We start from the raw sequence: 18013 nt of genomic DNA, 5'->3' as shown, positions 1-18013 counted from the left end.
TCAAAGTTCTGTGACCGTCTCCACCCCAGAGAATTTCTCACTGGCCATCGTTCTCCATAGGCTCTGCTAGCAGTAGGTATTAGGGACTCTTTCCACCTCTCTGGAGGCTTCTTTCTCATATCCTTCTCTTCTCTGAATTCTGGACTCTTTCCATAAAGTGAAAAATTCCTCTTCCCTTTAATAGAGCTAAGGACTCATTTAGAGTCTCAACCCACCCCCATGGCAGCCCAAGGTATTTCACCTTTCCCAGCCAAAAAGGCCCATTGACTTATTTGAATACAAAGAGGGGTTTCCTCCCTAAAAGGAATCATTCTGTTCTCTTAGAGTCAAGCTATCGCAAGCTTTTTTCCTCGACACCCAGCAAACTGCTCATATTGCAGGCGTATAATTTGGTGTTTGGATGACATCATGACCACAATCAAGATAAGAAGCATATCCATCACCACCAAAAGTTTCCTTGTGACCCTTTGTAACACCTCTTTTCTACCCTGCGCCTCTTCCCCCTTACTCGGTTAACTACTGATTCACTTTCTGTTTCTGGATAATATAATTTAGTTTTCATTTTTCAGAATTTTATGTAAGTGGAAGCGTACAGGTGGCATGCCTTTTAAGTCTAGCTTTCTTCACCCAGTATCCTTATTTTGAGACTCATTCAGGTTCTTGCCAGTATCCAGAGTTCATTTCTTTTATTGCTGAGTATTCCATTCTGTGGATACAGTACAGTTTGTTTAGCCATTCGTCTAGTCACGGGTATTTGGATAGGCTCCCGTTTCTGGCTGTTACAAATAAGGCAGCTGTGAACATTGTATACAAGTCTTTGTATGGGCATATACTTCCATTTCTCTTGGGTAAATACTTAGGGCTAGAATAGCTAGGTCATTCGATTAAGTTTTTAGGCAAAAACCAAACTATTTTCCAAAGTAGTTGAACCATTTTATACGCCCATCAGTACTTAATGAGAGTTTGAGTTTTTCCACATCTTTGCCAACATTTGGATTGGTTGGTCTATTTAAACATTCATAGGTGTATGGTGGTATATAATTATGGTTTAATTTGTATTTCCCTGATAAATATTTTTTAAATTTAATGTTTTATTTATTTCTGAGAGAGAAAGAGAGAGCAGGGGAGGATCAGAGAGAGAGGGAGACATAGAATCTAAAACAGGCTCCAGGCTCTGAGCTGTCAGCACAGAGCCCGATACGGGGCTTGAACCCATGAACTGTGAGATCATGACCTGAGCCGAAGTCTTAACTGACTGAGCCACCCAGGCGCCCCAAGTAGCAAATATTTTTAAGTTTATTTATTTATTTTGAGAGAGAGAAAGAGAAGAGAGCATGAGCAGGGGAGAGGCAGAGAGAGAGGGAGAAAGAGAATCCCAAGCAGTTTCCGTGCCCAGTTGGAACCCAACATGGGGCTCACAACCACGAGATCTGACCTGAGCCAAAATCAAGAATCAGACACTTAACCACCTGAGCCACCCAGGTGCCTCTACAAGCTCTCTTCTTCCTTCCCTCCTTCCTTCCCTCCTTCCTTCCTTCCTTCCTTCCTTCCTTCCTTCCTTCTTTCCTCCCTCACTCCCTCCCTCCCTCCTTCCCTCCCTCCTTTCCTCCCTCCTTTCTCTTTCTTTCTTTCTTTCTTTCTTTCTTTCTTTCTTTCTTTCTTTCTTTCTTTCTTTCTTTTCTTTCTTTCTTTCTTTCTTTCTTTCTTTCTTTCTTTCTCTATTTCTTGAATAGTCTCTCCTTTCTCCACTGACAGGACATGCCAGAAATCAAAACTCAGAAAACCCTTTTGGTATTCATGTTGTACTGCATTTGTAGATCAATTTGGGGAGAATAATCTCTTCAAGATATTAATTCTTCTTCACCATTAACATGGATTGTTTCTCCACTGATTTAGGTCTTTCCTAATGTTTTCCCACAAGCTTTGACATTTCCTACATCAGTCTTGCACTCTTTTGTTCTTAGGTTTATTCTTAAGTAGTTTATAGTTTTGTGATACAGTTTTGTGATTATAAATTTAGTCCTTTAAAAAAATTAGTTCCTAATTGGTTGCTGATGCAAAGAAATTCAATCGACTTTTATTATTAATCTTATATCCAATCACCTTACTAGACCTTTCTATTACTGTTATTAACCTTGTTAGTTTGAAAAAAATCTAAAATCTGTAGAAAACTGGCAAAAATGTTACAGTGAAGTCCCATTTATCTTTCACCTAAATGTAGTCATAGATAATATTTGACAGGCTTGTTTTATCTCCCTCTTTGGGTATATATATGTAATGTGATATAATAAAGATTACTTACTTTTTACTATTAAAACTATTCTAGTTTTAAAGAGTCATTTAAAAATAAATTGCAGAGACCACGGCCCTTTATCTTTTTTTTTTAAATATTTTTATTTATTTCTAGGAGAGAGAGAGACAGCGTGAGCAGGGGAGGGTCAGAGAGAGAGGGAGATACAGACTCTGAAATAGGCTCCAGGCTCTGAGCTGGCAGTCAGCACAGAGCCCGATGCGGGGCTCGAACCCACGAACTGCGAGATCATGACCTAAGCGAAAGTCGGATGCTTAACCAACTAAGCCACCCAAGCGCCCCCACGGCCCTTTATCTTTAAATAATTCATCAGGTATCTATTGGGAACAGGGACAGTCTCTTATACAACCATAGTGAAATTATCAAATTTAGGAATCTCCTATTATTTCTAGTTATTTAAATGATTTTGGATTTTATGTCTAGACAATCCTATAATCCACCAATATTGTCAGTTTTATTTCTTTTCTTCTATTCTTATGCTTTTAATTTTGTTTCTATGTTCCGTGAATCATACAGTACAGTGTTGAAGTGAAGTGGCGGTAGTGAGCATCTTTGACTTATTCCTGATTTTAAAGTGTATAACTACACATTTCTTCATTTAGAATATTTTTTTTCATATGCACGGTTAGTGTTTTATTTTTGGAGAATGGTTCTGAAACATCACACGAAGACAAGCTGAGAGGTAACGTTTAAAATAGTTTTATAAGGATCTGTTACCGGCGATGTAATGACTGTTTACTCTACATAATCTCTATCACAGAGCTTAGACTATACCTAGTCGGCAGTAGCCCTAGGTTTCCAGACAGGCACTCAGCAGTTTTCTCTTAGTCGGCACAGACTTCTCATTAGCTGCCTTCTGCTTTTGCTGTGTGATCTCAGAATCCCTCTGCTCTCTCTGAAAGGCAGTTTCTTTTCCCCTTGCTAATTTCCTGGGATTTCTTCATGTCTTCCTGATGGCAAGTTCTCGCTGATTTCCACCGGCTCTGCCCACTGCTGGACCAAGCCTGACACGGAGCACCCAGGAAGAGGAGGTCTTCCTCTCATGCTCAGCGGCCACCTCCACCTGCGGACCCTGAAAGCTGAGCACCTGCTCCATCAACCTAGAATGATTTTTATGTGTTTTTAGGCGTACCTTTCGTCAGCTTAAATAAGTGCTCTTTTAGTCATAGTTTACTAAGACGTGTTTTCCCATGAACAGGTATTGAATTTTATCAAATTATTTTACTACACTATTGATACAGTGTAAATTTTTTTTCTCATTTGCTTGTAAAAGTGAGTAACATCTATTTAATAATATTAAAGCATCACTGCTATGCTGAGTAAACCCATCTTGGTCATTGTTTGTTACCATTTTTATAACTGTTGGATTTGATATGCTAATATTTTATGTAGAATTTCTGCATCTATGTTTATGAGTGATAAGCTTATAATTTTTTTCTTCATACTGTCACTGTCTAGTTTTTGTATGGGTATACTCGTCCCGTGATATGAATTTTTATTCTCTGAAAGAATTCATTGAAAGTTTCATAGTGTCCACTTTGAAAGCCATTTGAGCCTTGTATTTTCTTTGGGGTAAGATTTTAACTACTGCTCCAGTTTTTTTGAATAATCATACTATCCGGGCTTTCCATTGTTTCTTAAATCACATTGGTAGGTATAGTTTTCCAAGAATTTATCCATTTTGTCTAATTTTTTCAAATATGATGACCTAATTTTTTTTGGTTTAGATATAATTCAAACAACATAAAATTTACCTTTTAAAAGTATAAAATTCAATCCTTTAAAATATTAACGAGTTATGCAATCATCACTACCATCTAATCTCAGAATGTTTTCATTGTCCCTAAGGAAACTTTATACCCATTAAGAATAACTCTCCATTCCTCCTGAGCCCTAGCCCAGGCAAACCCTAATCAGCTTTCTGTCTCTTTAGATTGCCTATTCTGAGCATTTCATATGATAGAATCATGCCATATGTGTCCTTTTCTGTCTGGCATTGCTCACTTAATGTTTTCAAGGTTCATTCATGTTGTAGATGTTTCAAAGCTCACTTCTGGTAAATGCCAAATAACATTCCATTGTACGGATATACTGCATTTTGTTTATCCACTCATAAGTTATGGATATTTGGTTGTTTCTACATTTGGTTATTATGAATAGTGGTGCTGTGAACATTTTGTGAACTAGTTTTTATGTAAACATATGATTTTAATTCTCTTGGATGTATATCTAGGAATGAAATTGCTGGCCCGTATGGTAATTCAGTTTTAACTTTTTGAGGAGCTGCCAGATTGTTTCCCAAAGTGGCTGCATCATTTAAATTTCCACCACAGCAATGTGTGTGTGTGTGTGTGTGTGTGTGTGTGTGTGTGTGTGTGTGTGTGTATGTAGTGGAGAATCACACCACCACATTGTCATCAACATTTGTTATTGGTGATTTTTTAAAAATTTTATTTTGTTTATTTTTATGTTTTTCCTTAGTTTATTGTCAAGTTGGTTTCCATATAACACCCAGTGTTCATCCCAACACTTTTTTAAAAAATATTATTTGTTTATTTTGAGAGAGAGTGCAGGGACGCACTCACACAAGCACAAGTGGGGGAAGGGGGGCGGGTAGAATCCCAAACAGGCTCTATACCCAGTGCAGAGCCCAACACAGGGCTTGATCTCACAACCCTGAGATAACGACCTAAGCATAAATCAAGGGTCACTCAAACGACTGAGCCACCAGGGTGCCTCTGGCAGTGTTTTAGGTTATAGCCATCTTAGTTGTCATGAAGTAGTATCTCAGTATGGTATAGATTTGCATTTCCCTAGTGACTATTGATATTGAGCATCTTTTTATATACTTATTGGTCATTTGTTGTTATTTTTGGTTTGTTTTAAAAAATTTTTTAAGTTTATTTATTTGAGAGAGAGAGAAATAGGGAGAGAGAGGGAGAGAGTGCAAGCGTGAGCTGGGGAAGGGCAGAGAGAGAGGGAAACAGAATCTGAGGCAGGCTCTGAGCTCTCTGATGCGGGCTCAGACTCACGAACTGTGAGATCATGACCGGAGCCAAAGTTGGACACTTAATGGACTGAGCCTTCCAGGCGCCCCTGCATATTGGTCATTTGTATATCTTCTTTGGAGACGTGTCTACTAAAGTCCTTAAACCATATTAGAAATTGGCTATTTCTCTTTTTATTGTTGAGCTTTATGTGTTCTTTATATATTCTAGATATTAGACCCTTTTTGGATGTATGATTTACAAACAATTTCTCCCATTTTGGTGGCTTGTCTTTTCATTTTCTTGATAGTATCCTTTGAAGCATATAAGTTATACTTTTCATAAAGTCCAATTCCTTTTTTCTTTTGTTTGTGCTGTTGGCATTATATTTACAAAACTTTTGTCTAACATAAGGTCAAGATTTACCCCTATGTTTTCTTCTCCAAGTTTTATAGTTTTCGTTTTTAAATTTAGGTCTTTTGCCTATTTTGATTTAATTTTTGTATATGGTGTGAGGTGGAGGTCCAACTTCATTCTTTTGCATTTGGCTATGCATTGCTAATTCTCAGCACCATTTGTTGAAAGGACTATTCTTTCTCCATTGAAGGGTCCTCGTACTCTTGTCAATAATCAATTGATCATAAATGTATGGGTCTAATCCTGGGCTTTCAATTCTATTTTATTGATCTATATGTCTATCCTTGTGACATGAAGTGTGTTATGTTCCCATGTTCATTCATTACATTATTCTAAGCCTTCTCTCTTTTGATCATTTTTTCCAGAGACTTTTTTGTTGTTATTTATATATGTCTACTTTGTTTGATACTAAGATATTTACATCAGTTGTTTTATGGTTAATATTTGTAAGTTATATAATTTTCTGTCTTTTTATGTTCAACAATCTGTACCCTTGTATTTAAGGTGTGTCTCTTGTAAATAGCATTATTTGGATCTTATTTTGCCTTGTTTTTATATTGTCTGATAATTTCTGTTCTCTAAATGGAGTATTTATTCTATTTACATTTAGTGTAATTACAGTTATGGATGGGTTTAATCCTACCACCTTAATGCTTTGGGTTTTTTTATTTGTCCTATTATATGTTTCTTTATGTTTTCCTGCCTTTTATTATACCATCCTTTTTCATCTATTGGCTTTTAGGTTTTTTTCTTTTAATTTTGTTTGTTTATTTTAATGTTTATTTTTGAGGGAGGGACAGAGTGTGAGCCGGGGAGGGGCAGAGAGAGAGGAAGTCACAGAATCCAAAGCAGGCTCCAGGCTCTGAGCTGCAGCACAGAGCCTGATACGGGACTCGAACTCATGAACTGTGAGGTCATGACCTGAGCTGAAGTCAGATGCTTAACCAACTGAGACACCCAGGTGCCCCATAATGTTTATTTTTGAGAGAGAGAGAGAGAGAGAGACAGAGCACAAGTAGGGGAGGGGCAGAGAGAGAGGGTGACACAGAATCCCAAGCAGGCTCCAAGCTCTGAGCTGTCAGCACAGAGCCCATGCGGGGCTCAAACCCATGAACTGTGAGATCATGATCTGAGCCGAAGTCAGATGCTTAACCCACTGAGCCACCCAGGGGCCCTGGGTAAGTTTCAACAAATGCATTTCCTGGCACAACTTAAATAGATAATATTATCTTCACCCTGGAAAAGTTTACATTGTTAAAGGTGGTACTATAGAAATTACAGTATGGATTTTTAATGTATCTCAGCCTACTTTGATTTAGTGTTTTACCATTTCATGAACAATGTAAGAACCTTAGTGTAATCTCTTTACCTTCCTCCTGCCCTTTATGCTGTTTGTGACATAAAGTATACATATGTATTTGTTACAATTCCTTTTTTTTTTTTTTTTTAATTTTTTTTTAATGTTTTATTTCTTTCTAGGAGAGAGAGAGAGACAGCGTGAGCAGGGGAGGGTCAGAGAGAGAGGCTGAAACAGGCTCCAGGCTCTGAGCTGGCAGTCAGCACAGAGCCCGACGCGGGGCTCGAACCCACGAACTGTGAGATCATGACCCAAGCGAAAGTCGGACGCTTAACCGACTAAGCCACCCAGGCGCCTGTATGAAATGTATGATTTGTATGAAAATATCTTTTTTTTTTTTTTTTGCCTCATTTTGGCAGGATATAGAATCTTAGTCTGGCAGGGTTCTTTTCTTCCAATATTTTAAGGATGTTATTTCATATTCTTCTGGCTTCCATAGTTTTTGTTGAAAAGTCAATCATCATTCTTATTGTTTTTCTCCTACAGGTACTGTGTCTTTTTTTTATTGTGGCTGTTTTTAAGGGTTTCCTTTTATCTTCAGTTTTTAGCAGTTTAATTATAATGTGCATTGGTGTGACTTTCTTTTTATTTGTTTATTTGGTTTGCTGAGAGCTTCTTTAATCAGTGGGTTGCTGTGTTTGTTGGATTTTGAAAATTCTTGGCTTGAGACCCATTATTTCTCCTCTCTCCTCCTAGGACTCTGATATACCTATGTTCAATTATTTTATCATGTCTCATACATCTTTCATATTCTGTTTTGTTTTCATCAATTTTCCCCTCCATGCCTAACTCTGCAGAGTTTCCACTCACCAGCCTTTAAGTTCACCGAGCTTTCTTCTATTGTATTCAATCTGTCATAAGCTCAGCCAATGAATTCTTTTTTATTTTTAAAATATTTGTAACAAAATACTGCATGAGAAATGCTTAGCAGAGGAAATGACTAGGGAGAGCGCACACAATAAATTATTATCATTGGATTAAGATAAAATATTTTCTTCTATTTTTATATCGATATCCAGTTTTATTGGGTAATGAAAAGAGAATGTCTTATGGAGTATAAGAAAATAAAACAAACTGGTATTTAAAAAAAATTAATGAGATGTAATTGACATATAACATTGTTTTAGGTGTAATGATCTGGGGCACTTGGGTGGCTCAATCAATTTAGCATCTGATTCTAGATTTCATTTCATGGTTTGTGGGATTGAGCCCCACATTGGGCTCTGTGCTGAGTGTGGAGCCTGCTTGGGATTCTCTCTCTCTCTTTCTCTCTCTCTGCCCTTCCCCCACTCTCTCTCTTTCAAAATAAATAAATAACATTAAAAAAATAAACTAACAATCTGATATAGGTATATATTCCAAAGTGATTGCCACAATAAGTTTAGTTAAAATCCTTTGCCACACATAGTTAACGAATTTTTCTTATGATGAGAACTTTTAAAATATACTGTCTTAGTAACTTTCAAATATACAACACAGTATTTGTTAATTATAGTCAGCATATTGTATATCCCCAGGACTTATAACTGGAAGTTTGTATCTTTTGACATCCTTTACCTATGTTGCTTACCCTTTTCCCCTTCCATCTTCAACAACGTCTTATCTGTTCTTTGTATCTATGAGTTCAGTGTTTTTTAGATTCCACATATAATTGAGATCATATAGAATTTGTCTTTCTCTGTATGACTTATTTAGCTTAACATAATACCCTCAATGTCCATCTGTGTTTTTACAAATGGCAGGATTTCCTGTTTTTGTGGATGCATAATATTTCATTGTTTATGGATATCACATTTTCTTTATCCACTCATTCACTGATGGACACAAGTTGTTTTTATATCTTGACATATTGTAAATAATGCTGCAATGAACATGGAGATATGGATATATCTTTGAGAGGGTAATTCCATTCCTTTTTAAAAAAATTTTTAAGTTTATTTATTTTGAAAGAGAGAGAGAGAACAGGGGAGAGGCAGAGAGAGAGGGAGAGAGATAATCCCAAACAAGCTTCAGTTTGACAGCACAGAGCCTGATGTGGGGCTCTAACTCATGAACATGGGATCATGACCTGAGTCAAAACTAAGAGGCAGGTGCTTAACTGACTGAGCCACCCAGGCATCCCAGTAATTCCACTTCTTTTGGATTAATATCCAGCAGTGGAATTGCTGGGTCATATGGTAGTTTCAGTTTTAATTTTTTGAGGAAATTCCATACTGTTTTCCAAGTAGCTGAACCAATTTATACTCCCATCAACAGTACAAAGAGTTACCTTTTTTCCATATCCTCTCCAACACTTGTTATTTCTTGTCATTTTTAAAAAGTTTTTTAAAAAAATATTTATTATTAAGAGACAGAGAGACAGAACACAAGTGGGGAAGGGTCAGAGAGAGAATGAGACACAAATTCTGAAACAGGCTCCAGGCTCTGAGCTGTCAGCACAGAGCCTGATGCAGGGCTTGAACTCACAAACTGCAAGATCATGACCTGAGCTGAGTCAGGCGCTTAACTGACTGAGCCACCCAGGTGCCCCTATTTCTTGTCTTTTTGATAATAACTAGTCTAATAGATATGAGGTGATATCTCACTGTGGTTTTGATTTGCATTTCCCTAATGATTAGTGATGTTGAGCACCTTTTCATGTACCTGTATGTCTTCTTTGGGAAAATGTCTACTTAAATACTCTGCCCCATTTTTAAAAAACACTTTAAAGATGTTATTTATTTTTGAGAGAGAGAGAGAGAGAGAGAGAGAGTGCCAGTGTCTGAGTGTGTGTGTGTGTGTGCGTGTGCGTGTGTGTGTGAGCAGGGGAGGAGCAGAGAGACAGGGAGACAGAAAATCCAAAGCTGATAGTACGAAGCCTGACATGGGGCTCAATCTCATGAACTGTGAGATCATGACCTAAGCTGAAATCAAGAGTCTGAAGCTTGACCGACTGGCAGGTACCCCTGCCCATTTTTAATTATATATTTTGGGTGTTAACTTCCTGTCAGATATATGATTTTAAAATATATTCTTTCATTCCTGAAAGTTGACTTTTCATTTTCTCAATGGTACCCTTTGCTGTACAGAAGAATTTTAGTTTGATGTAGTCTCACTTGTTTATTTTTGCTTTTGTTGTCTTGCTTTTAGTGTCAAATAAAAAAAAAAAAAATCACTGCCAAGACCAATAATGTCAAAGAGCTGAGTCCTTGTTTTCTTCTAGGAGTTTTATGGTTTCAGGTATTATGTTCACGTCTTTAATATATTTTGAGTTCATTTTTTGTATGGTAAGAAAGGAGTCCAAGTTCATTCTTCTGCACATGGCTGTCTAGTTTTCCTGACACCATTTCTTGAAGTTACTGTTCTTTTCCCATTGTGTAGTCTTGGGTCCTTTGTTGAAAATTAATTGACCATAAATGTGTGGGGTTATTTATTGGTCTGTTCAGATTTGTAAAGATGGCACCTGCCAGCCTCTTTCTTTGAAAGGGATTGCAGCTGCCCCTAGGTATGTGTTATATTAGAAGCCTGACCCTCAGGCCACAGTTTTAAGATCTCCAAATAGGCCTTATGTGGAAAAACAGGGTATTTCAGTCTATTGCCTCTGTACTGTGCCCTGGGGGGATAGACACTTAAAACTGGTTTTCTGTTTGTTTGTTTATTACAGTTCTGAGACTATGGAATGTAAGGCCCATCCCAGTGACCGCCAGAGCCACATAAGTAAGGGTGTGTCCTGTGGGTGGCAGTTTCAAAACCTGGGCACAAGATAATGTGCATGAGCTCCTTTCTGGGAGACCCTGGCAACCTGCAGGGAGACAATAGGGAAGGCATAAAGATGGACTGATGAACTCTTAACTTAAAATATTGTATTTTTTCAATCGATTTTTTCCAATTGTTTTTAAATTGGTTTTTTTTTCAATTGTTTTTCCTAAGCAATTCAATAGATTCAGTTCCTCTATTGGCATTCTTTATCTTTTCATCCGTGTTGTCCATCTTTTCTTTAACGTATTTATAATCATTTTTAAAAGTCCTCTACTGCTCATTGTAATTCCAATTTTGGGTCACCCGTAGGACTACTTCTATTGCCTATTTTTTTCTCTTGCTTATAGGTCACATTTTTCTACTTCTTTGCATTATCCCCCCCCCTCATTTCTCTCTCTCTCTCTCTCTCTCTCCTCTCTCTCTCATATATTAATGGCCTTGGATCTGAAGTAGATGTTATTTTTTTTCCCACAGAGCGAGAACAACCCGTTCTTCTCTGAGACAGCTGAAATGATGGACCCATTACTTCAATCCAGTTTGATATTGAGCTGAATCAGTTTACTTTTAGTTTCAAATATCTTTTTTTTTTAATTTTTTAATGTTTATTTATTTTTGAGACAGAGAGAGACAGAGCATGAGCTGGGGAGGGGCAGAGAGGGAGACACAGAATCTGAAACAGGCTCCAGGCTCTGAGCTGTCAGCACAGAGCCCAATGCAAGGCTCGAACCCACGGACCGCGAGATCATGACCAGAGCTGAAGTCGGACACCTAGCCGACTGAGCCACCCAGGTGCCCCTAGTTTCAAGTATCTTTAAGATTAATGTTAATCTTGTGTTTATTGCAGGCCCTCTTTTCAAACTGTCTATCCCCCCAGGGCACAGTGCAGAGGCAATAGCCTGAAATACCCTGTTTTTCCACATAAGGCCTATTAGGAGGTCTTAAACCTGTGGCCTGAGGTTCAGGCTTCTAATATAACACATACCTAGGGGGCAGCTGCAATCCCCTTCAAAGAAATAGATCTGTTGTTTTTCAACTCTATATTGTTTTTCATATATAATGCCTCTAGATTTTAAATAATTTCGTATCTTGTTTCATGCTGTTCTTGATCATGAAGTGTACCTCACATCTCTATTTTACCTTTTGGGTCTGCCTGTTCTATTTCTGTTTCAAATGATATCTGTTCCTAGTTTGTCGTTATTCTTTTCAGGTCATTTCAGTCCTCAGGTATCTAGTTAGTTGTCTGGTGAGCTTCTTCACTGAAGGGTTATCCACCACTCTGTCTTGGAATATGCGTAGGGTCAGCCCCTGAGGCTAGAGCTGCTCTGAGTCCGTCCCAGTGAATTCATAGAGAAGGGAGAGGCAGAGCTCTAGCATGTAGGGTCCTGGGCCCCCAAATCCACACTTCAACATTCCTGTTAGCCCCAAGTATTTCCCTTGATGAGAGTTTTAGGGACTGACCTTTACTGTGTTATGGAGAAGCAGTGCAGGGAGGGAGTATCTCACTGGGTTATCATCTATCAGCCCTCGGGGATGAGTGAGTCATACCTGAGGCTAGTCAAGCCTCACTTGCTTTTCTGGCTCTTTACTCCAGCAAGACTTATGTCCTGGTCTTACTCCATGAGCCCTTATACTGGGGTCTGAGACATTCCTGCCCCCAGTGAAGGAGCAGGAAGCGATTATCTCAGGTTATGTGCAGGAAGAGGCAGGAACGGATTTTATAACACTTTTCTCTAACCTTCCCCATTTTTCACCTACCCAATCAGACATTTCCCATAGTGCAGTTGATACACATGGATATGCTTGTTTTTGTTTGTGGCAGTGGTAATAAAAATGGGATTCTACTCTACACATTATTCTGCATCTAACATTTTTGGCTTAACAATACATCATGCATAATCATTATGATGTATGTTCATCTTTTCCTTTCCTTTTCTTCTTCTTCTTCTTCTTCTTCTTCTTCTTCTTCTTCTTCTTCTTCTTCTTCTTCTTCTTCTTCTTCTTCTTTTATAGCTCCTTATAAGCCTAAATGAAATAGTATTCACCAGGTACCCTGGTGCTGATAAAAGCACAGTGTATTTTATAGTCAACCGTGGAGGGACAGAGAACAGGGCTGGATGCAAAAATAAATCTGATGGTGGGATTAGGCCTGAGGGGCCGGAGGGAAGGTGACATTTCCCTAAGAAACGGACAGGTTAGCCAATGTCCCGGGTCAAATCCATCTTCTTGGGACCATCTGGCATTTCCTCTGATACATAAAGCACTTACTATAAAGCCCTTACTACTGACATGATTGCTGCCTGGCTCATTTTTCTTGCGTATATGTGTGCTTAATCTGGGTTTTGCCTATCAGCTGTTTGAGGGCTTTTCTGCTCCCAGCCTCCATGGCTCACCCACATCCTTTCCCTCCTGTGCCTGGTACACAGAATGCGGCACTTAACTGGGTCAGATTGGGAATTCATCTCTCCTCTCAAGGAGTTAGAGCTATGTATGTAGTCGTCTCTGGGTCCCAGATCCTAGTCTGTCTAGATTTCTGAATCAGGAGATGCCTCTGGTGGAGAGAACGGGGTGGACTGTCCTGGGATTGAAGTTTGAGATCTGAACTGCAGACAGAGTCTGGAGTTTTATACAAAAGGGAATTGAATTGTAGATCAGCTGGGAGGTTATTGTGACAGCCCTGGTGGCCCGAGCCTGCTGGGCACTGGAACCCTGTGGGAGCACATAGCTGGCATTTTTTTGCTTGAGATTAGGAAGTCTTTTGCTTCCTCTGTGAAGAGGCTTGAATTCAAAGGACTCTTGTGGTAGGATGGAGTCTTTTTCTTGGTAAAAATGTAACAGAGATTTGGCTGCCGTCTTTACGAGGTGGTGGGCAGATGATCTCTCTCTCCAGCCTCTGGTGGAAAGCAGTTTAAGAGCTTGCGGTCACATTTTTGTCCGACATCATAGAGAGCATAGAGAAGCAGTGATTCCAGCCCCAGAGGAGTGAGAATTTATCTCGGTGTGACTCTCCAAAGACCGTCTTTATGCAAGAAATGTCAGAGACCCATTTCATAGTAAGTTTCTTCTGAGGTTTTGTTTTGGTTGATGATAAGTTCCCTATCATCACAGAAGGGCTGACGTCATCTTCAGGTAGTGGTGTCCCTGCGAGCCTTCCCAGGCCTGGGAGGGACTGACCGGTGGTGGGAACACCAGGATGAGAGGCAGGTCCCTGTGTTGTATTTTTTCCTGGGCCTTAGTCTGGCTCTCTCTCCGAGATGTGCTAGTCATCTCTGTGCCTTCTTCCCAGGCTGTTGGGAGAGAGCGAGAGTACAAGTTTGAAGGAGATTTTAAGTCGCTTTGTTATACTCTGCCAAATTTGGTCTTCTCTAAGTTGGCTCTTTTGTTAGCATGTTCTTTGAAGTAGGACTTGTTTAGGCTTTGGTTTCTCTATTTGGAGAAGAAATTGGACAGTGCCCAACTGCAAATAGACTGGATTGGATGTGCAGGATGGTTAAATGAATGTGTGAATGACCAGACGATTGGTTGGATGTGACGCAGAACCTCAGAATGACCCAAGAAACATGTCCCGAGGACTGTTTCCTCCAGAAACTAAGTAGATCCTGGCTGTGAGGTATTTAATACACCATAGGCATTGGCAGTTTAAATGTATGGTCCAAGTCAGGAGTGCAGAGCCTAAGGGAAACCACATGGGTGAGGGGTCAGGGAGCTGGGGAGCACCGGAGGCTTGGGCCAGAGTCAGGAATCAGGTCCTGTGTGTGACCTTTACTTAACATTCTTCAGAATGTGGGCCAGCCTGCATAGCCACCCTCTGGTGTTAGCTGGCCCAGCCGAAGGGTGCATGTGCTCGAAGTTTCTATCACGTTCACTTTTGTTTTAATAAAAGCATTCATAAGCTCGGGGTCTTCTTATATTTGGCTGGTCAGTGATTGTATCTTTACTAAGAATCACGGATTTGCATGATTGTCATCCTTGGGAGGCTGAAAAGGAGGAAAAGATTTTCTGTACAAGTCTAGGGAAATAAAGCCAGTGGAAGGAAATCAGAGGGAGGCAGATTTCATCTCAGACACAACCAAGCCAACAATGGAAAAGGCTGCTTTAAAGGGTGAGGTGCTGGGATGCCTGGGTGGCTCAGTTGGTTAAACAATCAACTCTTGGTTTCAGCTCAGGTCATGATCTCACAGTTTTGTGAGTTTGAGCCCCACATTGGGTGCTATGCTGGCAGCAGGGACCTGCTTGGGACTCTCTCTCTCTCTCTCTCTTTCTCTCTCTCTCTCTCTCTCCCTGCCCTGCCCCAACTCATGCTGTTTCTTTCTCTCTCAAAATAAATAAATAAACTTATAAACACATTTAAAAATAGTGAAAAAATAATAATAAAGGGTGAGATCTTCTTTTGGCTGGAGGTGAGGGGGCGGGGAGCATGATGTACTAGGTTCTTTCCAGCTCTCATGGAATATGCTTTCACCTCTTGGAGTCTTACCCCCTGGGAAGTTAATCTCTGAGTTGCTAAAACTCTTGTATATTATCCCCACCTGCAACCCCATCAAACAACTGGTCACATTTCTCTCTACAGCTATAAACTCCGATTAGGCGTTCTTTCAAACTATCATCTACGACCTCGTCTTTCAGGAAGAGCAGGTGAAGAGCCTGAGAGAGTGGGGGAGAACCAGAGTCTATTATACTCTGAATGAATGCACTTGACTCTAGATATGGAGAACATGGCTCTCAGCTTGAGCAGGTTGCAGATGGGCCAGGAGGGCTCTTGTTCAACACAGATTGTTGGCTTCTGCCCCAAAGCTTTTGGTTGGATAGGTCTGTGGCAGGGCCGAGAGTGTACATTTTTAGCTGCTGCCACTTGTGCGGGGACCGCACTCTGAGAGCCACTGCCCTGAAGGGTAGAGACCTAAGCCAGCCTACTCTCAGTAAGGCCTGAATCTGCTAGGGGTGAATTAATACATTTTAGGACACACCCTCCTCCTCCACCATGTTCTCCTCTTTCATTAAGGCTCCCTCACTCCTGTCCCAGGGGCTTCACGGAAAACTCTGACCCAGACCAAATGTGTCTCAGATGCAAAGTCACTTCCTCTGGGAAGCCTTCCACGAGTCCCCAGGATTAGATGTTGTGGCTTGCTATACTTCCTCATGATAGTAACCAGATACAAGCACAATCTGTAATGATGCTCATGTGATTTCTTAACTAACATCTCTTTCCCCAAGAGACTATAAGGAAAGCACTATGAAGGTAAGATTTAAGAAAAGTAGGACAGTTTTAGTGGGTGGTTTAGTTGGTTAAGCGTCTGACTCTGGCTCAGGTCATGATCTCACAGTTGGTGAGTTGGAGTCCTATGTCAGGCTCTGTGCTGACAGCTCAGAGCCTGGAGCCTGCTTCGGATTCTGTGTCTCCCTCTCTCTCTGCTCCTCCCCTGCTCGTGTTCTCTCTCTCAAAAATAAATAAACATTTTTTTTAAAAAGTTAAAAAAATCTTAAAAAGAAAAGTAGAAAAGAGGTAAGGTAGCTGGATAGGGGAGGAGTGGTGGGTCACTCCTGGGATTGTGGAAAAGAGTGAAAGACCAGGGGTTTTTGTTCCTAAAGAAGTGCCTCCTGAAGGGAAGAGGAAGAAGGAGGTGACATTCACTAGGATTTTTTGGCTCAGGTCTGCCCCAGCTCTGTCTGGCACCAGCCAGACATTTGTCTTCTCTATTTTTCTCACCAAACTGAGTATTTCATCTCTCTCCAGATTTTATTCTTAATCAAAAGTTAAAAATATATTTATTTATGGGGCGCCTGGGTGGCTTAGTCGGTTGAGCGTCCGACTTTCACTTAGGTCATGATCTCGCGGTTCGTGGGTTCGAGCCCCGCGTCGGGCTCTGTGCTGACTGCCAGCTCGGAGCCTGGAGCCTGTTTCAGTCTGTGACTCCCTCTCTCTCTGACCCTCCCCTGCTCACACTCTCTCTCTCTCTCTCTCCTAGAAATAAATAAAACATTAAAAAAATATATATATTTATTTATTTTATGGGGTGCCTGCATGACTCAGTTGGTTCAGTGTCCTATTTCAGCTCAGGTCATGATCCTGGGGTCCATGGATTTGAGCCTTGCCTCGTGTTCTATGCCGACAGCTTGGAGCCTGGGCCTGCCGCGGTTTCTGTGTCTCCCCACCCCTGCTCATGCTCTGTCTCTCTCTCGCAAAATTAAAAAATATTTAAAAAAAGATTAGGGGCACCTGGGTGGCTCAGTCGTTTAAGCATCTGACTCTTGATTTTGGCTCAGGTCATGATCTTGGCGATTCATGAGTTCAAGCCCCTAATTGGGCTCTGCTGACAGTGCAGAGCCTACTTGGAATTCTGTGTCTCCCTCTTGCTAAGCCCTTCCCCTGTTCATGGCCTCTCTCTTTCTCAAAAATAAATAAACATTAAAAAAAAAAAAAGCTGACACTTAAGAAAAAATTTTTAAGTGTTTGTTTTTGATAGAGATTGAGAGTACAAGCAGAGGAGGGCAGAGAGAGAGGGAGACAGAGGATCTGAAGTCAGCTCTCTGCTGACAGCACGGAGCCCGACACGGGCCTGAAACTCACAAACCATGAGATCATGACCTGAGCTGAAGTCAGATGCTTAACCAACTGAGCCACCCAGGCACCCCTGTCCTCAGATTTTAAAACTTGAGTTGATTTTGCCAGCTCTAGGCCTCAGCTATTGCACCCATAAAGTACAGAGTGAAAGCCCCAGGGTGGGAGAGATCTGAGTTAAAAGCCGGGTTCTGCTACATTTTCATGTACTTTACCGCCGCATTTCCATGAGCACCTGACTTAGCTTCTGTAAGCTCTGACTTTCTCTGGGCATAAGAAATGGTTTCTGCTTCCTGGCCTTTTGGGGAAGCTTCCAGAGTTAATGCATGGGAAGTCTTTAGCACAGTGCCTGGCATATGGGAGGGCTCAGTGCACACAGGCTGCCCTTTCGTCACCATCTCACCGTTGTCACCATTCTTGTCCCCCTCACCCAAAGTTTTTGTGAGGTTTTTATGAGTAGGATAACGAACTTCACAACCAGAAAGCATCCTCTGAACGTCTAGGGCACCCAACGCCCCGACTGCTGCCCACGAGCCCACAGTAACATCCTCTTCATTGGAAACAAGGCCCAGACCCTTCCTTCCACAGGATGCGGTGCATGCTCTGACCCTTCCAGTCCTTTGGTGGCTCTTGATGATATGACAAAT

At 40.6% G+C, this 18013-nt stretch overlaps 1 protein-coding gene across 1 annotated transcript in view; it reads left to right on the top strand.

Moving 5' to 3' along the window:
• Nucleotides 1–18013, top strand: part of HK1 (hexokinase 1) — a 114827-nt gene that overhangs the window by 3383 nt on the left and 93431 nt on the right. The gene's annotated exons all lie outside the window — the stretch shown is intronic.

Source organism: Hyaena hyaena, unplaced genomic scaffold (genome assembly GCF_003009895.1).
Source record: "Hyaena hyaena isolate Hyena2069 unplaced genomic scaffold, ASM300989v1 scaffold_73, whole genome shotgun sequence".
Lineage (NCBI taxonomy): Eukaryota > Metazoa > Chordata > Mammalia > Carnivora > Hyaenidae > Hyaena > Hyaena hyaena.
The sequence above is the reverse complement of the archived record's forward strand: the minus strand, read 5'-3'. Positions and strand labels throughout refer to the sequence as shown.